We start from the raw sequence: 6,548 nt of genomic DNA, 5'->3' as shown, positions 1-6,548 counted from the left end.
TATAGCTTATTATAAATATCCTGCCAGTGCTGGTTATGAGGTAGTATGACAGCTTCAAACTACATGAAAAAATCCATTTAACAAGTGAGGATCTTTCTAAGAAAAATTTCAAAATTGAAATAAATTTTTATGTGAGGCAATACCAGACCTAGCCCAGGCTGTGTAGCTCTTTATAATGGCCTTCACCTAGGCTTGCAATATCTCTGCTACACCTCTTCCTTCCTAGAGTCCAAATATTTTGACACCTACCTTTTAATATGACTTAATATTTTAAACTAAAGGATACTGTGATTAGCAGCCCAAAATTGTTTAAAGCTATGTGGAATTTAATTGTTTCTTATATTCTCACAGCATTCATTGTTTAGATTAAAGATATGAAAAATAAGTAGATGCAAGAGTATTGCTGATTTTAGATCAAGAATATTTTATATGGTTAGTGGTTCACCATATTGTCAAACAATAACAACAAGAACAACAACAAAACTGGCTCTTTCTGTCCAAGGTATGCTCTCTCCATGGGCTGTATTTGTGGCATTCTGTTTGGTCTCCATCACAGCATGGTAGAGTCCCAGCTCCAAAACCAAATTAAATTCACTGCCATCAATTTGATTCTGACTCATAGCAACCCCTACTGAGTTCCAAGGCTGTAAATCTTTTCAGAAGCAGGCCACACCATCTTTCTTTCAGGGAACGACTGATTGGGTTTGCAACACCAACCTTTTGGTTAGCAGCCAAATTTCTTAACCATTACCCTACCAGAGCTCCTAAGAGTCCCAACTAATGTGCAGTTAAATTTGCTTTATGACACCACTCTCTCTTTTAATGATGATAATAATAAAATACTTAGTTTTTTATTGTATTAATTGATTGCAAATCATTAGATAAAATGAATTAACCATGCAGGCAAGGAAGAGCACTTTAAAATTTGCTTTTGCCCCTTCACACCGTTACCTTACATTTAGCATATAGTGAGTTTCAACGTTTATTCTTCCATTCCTTGGTTACCAGATGATAGAAATTAATTTATACTTATAAACTTCCATTCAGTGATCCAATTGAAAATGAGTCGTGGTATTGAGAAGTCCATAATATATCTTCAAATACAAACACTTTTTTTCAATTTTGCACCTATTTTGCAGTTTGAAAAATTATATTAAGGTGCAGCCTGGTCAAATAACCTTTGAAATGTATGTTGGTTTTCTTACAGGAACATGTCTGTACTCTTAAAACCTCATCACATTCTACAATATTTAGTACAACACTTGTGATGTTCAGATTCAGAAAAAGTAATTTTAAAGGATATTTAAACTAGTAGGAGCAAAAGGTACAGCAACCACAAAAGAAAAAAAAAAAAAAACCTGTTAAAAATGATAGAACTGAAATATAGAACCTTAGAGAGAAAGAAAAAGGGCTGAGAGAAACAAAATGGTACCATTTAGCCTCATTGTAAAATCAATATTTCTTTTGAATGAAAACAAAGAAAAATAATAACCAACTGATTTATTTGACAAGAAAAGGCAGAAAGGAAAGTTTTCTCCATGAAAGTGGTTAAGAAAGCACACCAAGTAGTTTCATAATTAGGTTTGTTTTGCGATAAATTTAAGTGCCAGTTACGTCTACTCATGTGCACTGTTGTCTAAGGTTTCAGAGTGTTTCAGATATTCTTTATTCTGAATATTTTAAATTGTTTTGTTGTAATATACATTAAAAAAAAAAAAAAAAAACTTGAAAGATATGCATGGCTGACATTCCAGCAAGATGGGAGAATAAGCAGACAAGTTACACAGATCCTCTGCAACAAAGCAATGAGAAACCAATAGACGTCAATACAGAAGATGATCCTGGAACCATGCATAAACTTTGACGGAAGGACAATGAAGTAGATTAAATACCAACTAGTAAAAGAACCTGAATGAAACCGTGAGTAAGAAAAAAAAAAAAAACAGAGCTGCGGACTGTTGTCAGTTCTGAGGGCACAGCCATTTTGAATATTTCCCAATAGCAACCTAAGAATTAGCTCTGCTCACCACGGCTACATGGGCTTTGACTTCAGTGTGACTGACAACCAGGAGGAGAACAGCGAGGAACGGGACAGGTGGACCTGTGGACTGCTTACAGCTGCCCTGAGGGTGCAGCCATTTTGGATGTTTGCAAGCAGGCGGGGCAGCCATTTAGAATGTGTGGGGGTGTTGTTCTTGCTTGGACTTTGACCCGGGAGTGGGATCCGCCTGCCAAGGAAAGCACTGGCAACCACGATAGAGACTGATGAGTGCAGGTGTAATATTCCCCTTGTTACTGCTGGGCCCCTTGGTGAACAGAGGTATGGCCAACCCTCTGCCTCCTCCCACCTTCTTGACCTGAGGGGATTCCATTCTGGTCTATGCCATGGCAGAGCCTGGGTGCCATGCCCCTACCCCCAATTTTGCTTTTGTTTGTTTTAAAAATATTCTTATCTTCCTCTTTTCTTTTTTTTTCTCTTTCTCACCCCTGCTCTTTTTCTTCCTTTTTTTTTTTTTTTTTTAATCCTGTATTCTCTTCCCTTTTTCTGGTTCCCCTCTTATTTCTTTCTTTTGGTTCTTCCCATCCCTTTTTATTCTTTTTTTCCCTATCCTTTTACTCTTGCTCCTTTCTCTCATTCCTATTTCCCCAGATGTTGTGGCTGTCTCTCTCTCTTTGTATTATCTTTCTCTTATGCTTTGTTAATATATTTTGAAAAATTTTCCTCTCATTTATTGCATTTCTTTCTCTTTTTTCTTTTTCTTTTTTTTTTTTTTGTGATAGTTCCTGTATATTTAAGAAGTTTTAGTTTTTTGTTCTCTTGCTTTTGATTTTTTGGTATTTTTTAAATTTTATTTTATTTTTTTCTTTTTGTCTAACTGAATGGGGGATAACAACTGTCCCCACACAACCCAACCTGTACCTCCTGCAACCCCACTCACTGAGTGAGGGAAATCACTTGCTTTTGCACCCATTGACCAAAGATAGATGGTAGCCAATACCAGCTCAACTGCTCCTTATGAGCACCTAATCAAGATCTGTGCACACACTCTCATTCTCCATTACGACCACCAGCAGACAGATGGTAAGTGCCTAAGTGCTAACAACTAGCAAATAGAGGAGTAGAGTACCCTGCTCATGTATATATCAAAACAAAATAAATGAATAAAAGAAAATATTGGGTGAATCCCATCAATATACAACCACAAATTGAACATAAATACAACAATACCACAATGTCTTGGAGACAATAGGCAATCACAGTCCTCACAAAAAAGCAAGACAAAGTAGTAGAAACAAGAGACCAAAATACAGACCCAGAAAATGTCCTTGAGGAAAATATAGCATTGGAACTCCCTGACAAGGAATTTGAAAGAATTATATTTGGGTATTTTCAATGGACTGAGAACAGATCAAGGAAACACTGACAAGATTAAAGAAAACAAAGACAAAATTACAGAACACAGAGACAAAACTCTACAACAATTTAGGAAAAAATAGTACAAGAAAAATTGACAAAATAAAAATAAATAGAAACTATATAAAAACAAACAGAAATACAGAAGATTAATACTAAGATTTCAGAAATAGATAACACATTAAATAGTCAAAGGAGTAGAGTCAAATCAATGGAAGACAGAATTAATGAGACTGAGAACAAATACTTCAATACTACTTTGTTAAATAATCAGTCAGACAAGAGATCAAAACATGATGATAAAAGCCTAAGATTTATGTGGAACAGAATCAAGAAAAATAACCTACATGTTATCAGATTCCAGAACAGGAAGAGACAGATAAAACCAAAGAGAAAGTTGTCAAAGATATGTTGAAAGAGAATTTCCCTAATATGATGAAACATGAGAATATATCCTTTCAAGAATTTCAACAAGCCCCAAACAGTATAGACCTCAAAAGAAAATCACCAAAACATATCATAATCAAGCTCACCAATACCAAAGACAAAGGAAGAATCCTGAAAGCAGCATGGGAAAAAAAAAAAGTTACCTACAATGGGCAACCAGTAAGACTAAGCTCTGATTTATCAGCAGAAACCATGCAGGCAAGAAGGAAATGGGATAATATATATAAAAGCCCAAAAGAAAAAAAAAAAAGAAAGAAATATCTAACCAAGAATTATAAACCTAGCAAAATTGTCCCTAAAATATGAGTGTAAAATCAGATTTCCAGATAAGCAGAAATTAAGGGAATTTGTTAAAACTAGACCAACCTTACAAGACATGTTAAATGGAGTCCTCTGGTAGAGAACCAAGAATAGCAAACAAACAGATGATTAACACACATCATGACACCAACCCAATTATAGAAGTATCCAAAGTAAAATAAGCTTCTTGTTGTTATTATTTGCCATTGAGTTGGACCCGACTCATAGTGACCCCTCCTTGGGTTTCCGAGGCAGTATCACTAAGGAAGTAGATTGCCCAATCTTCCTTCCAAGGAGTGGCTGATGGGTTTGAACCACCAGCCTTCTGGTTAGCAGTCAAGAGCCTTAGACACTATCCTAAATAAGCTTACAAGACTGTAAACAGGGAAGAAGAGACATCAATTTGTAAATGAAGACAACTACAAGTGAAAAAGGGAATAAATAGTGTAGTTACAGAATTTCTAAATGATGGGGAAGTCAAGACAATTAAGACATGTAACAGATTGTTTTAAATTTAGGGAAAAAAAATGATAAATTACAGGGTAACCTCAAAGAAAAATAATAAATTTTCACATCAAAATAAAAAAGACTAAAAGCACAAATAATTAGAAAATACAGAAACAATAGTAATGAAGGAGATGATAACACAACTCATAAACAAAATAAGCGCAGCAGAGAAGATTATATGGAACAAAAAAAATCAGCAACACCCACAAAAACATATGACATGAATAAATGACATGATTATATTCATACTGGTCAGTAATTACACTGAATATAAATGGATTAAATGCAGCATTCAAAAGTCAGAGAGTTGCAGAATTGATAAGAAAACATGGTCCATCAATATCAGTCTAAAAGAGACTCACCATACCACAAAGACAAAAATAGACTAGAAATCAAAGATTGGAAAATGATATACCAAGCAAATGGCAACTAAAAGAGAACAGAAGTGGCAATATTAACTTGTGATAAAATAGACTTTAAGACAAAAATGACCATAAGAGACATGGAAGGATATTATATAATGATTAAAGGAACACTTGAGGAATTCTTGTAAGAGGGCAGAACAGGCAGTTAATCTATGCAGATCCTCTTAAACAAAGAGAAGGGAAACCAACTAATACAGATACAGAAGATAATTCTGGAGCCTTGAGCTTTGAAAGGTAGGATACAGAAGTGGACTAAACTCCAAATAGTAGAAGAACCTGCATAAAAACACTGAAAAAAGAGACATACGGAGCTGTGGTCTGTCAGAAATCCTGATGGCACAGACAGTTTGGATATTGCCAAGTGGTGTTAGGACCTAAGAATTCCCCTAAAAATTGGCCCTGCTAGACAGGGATTGCAAATCGGACTGCACTGGTGGCTTGTGAATAAAAGGGGAAGTGGTAAAGAGGGAGATGGGCTGAGCTGTGGAATTCTGGCTGTATGGTGGGTGAAGCCATTTTGAATGTTTACTAGTTGTTTGACCATTATGGATATTTAAACTGAAAGCATTCTCTCAGATTCCAGGGACCAAAGAATATACTCTTCTCACTGGGGACTACAAGGACATTCCAGACATGAACAACTGGAAAGGTTCTAGTTTTCAGCTTTTTCTCTATTCCCTGTTCCTGGGTCCCATTTTTTTTTCTCTCTCGTGGTTCTCCCCATTCCTTGTTTTTCTTTTTGCATTTTTGCCATTTTTTTCTTCATTATTCCCCTAGTCTACATCTTTTCTCTTATTGCCCCCTCCCCACGATTGTGGATTATTGTTTTTTCTTTTTTCCCTTTTTGGTGATTATTCCTGTGTGTTTATGTGGTGTGTTTTTTGTCTGCTTGCTTTTACTTTTTTAATGGTTTGTCAATTGTTGTTTTTCTGTAACTGAGTGGGAGACAGGAACTGTGTCCATATGACACAACCACATCTGCACTTCCTGCAGCTCCACTTACTGAGTGAGAGCCACCTCTTTCTTTTCTGCCAACTGGCCAATGATAAATGACCACCAAGAAAAGTCTGACTCACCCTTCAATGCTCTTCACAAACAGTTAACAGAGATCTAAATACAATAATGTCACAATATCTCAGAGACAACAGATCATAACAATCCACATAAAGAAGCAAGATAAAGTGGAAGAAACAAGGGAGCAGGACACAGAACCAGAACACATCCCTGAGGAAGAAGCAGCACTGGAACTCCTTGATAAGGAATTCAAAAGAATTATACTTAGGTATCTTCAAGGGATTGAGAGACAAATCAAGGAAAACACTGACAAAGTGAAGGAAAACACTGACAAAACCCCAGAACAATTTCAGAAGAAAATACAAGAACAAATGACAAAATAAATTAAACATTAGAAATGATACAAAATCTACAAATAGAAATCCAGAAGATTAATACTA

Source organism: Orycteropus afer, unplaced genomic scaffold, assembly GCF_000298275.1.
Source record: "Orycteropus afer afer isolate SDZICR_OR568_19922 unplaced genomic scaffold, OryAfe1.0 scaffold00022, whole genome shotgun sequence".
Lineage (NCBI taxonomy): Eukaryota > Metazoa > Chordata > Mammalia > Tubulidentata > Orycteropodidae > Orycteropus > Orycteropus afer.
The sequence above is the reverse complement of the archived record's forward strand: the minus strand, read 5'-3'. Positions refer to the sequence as shown.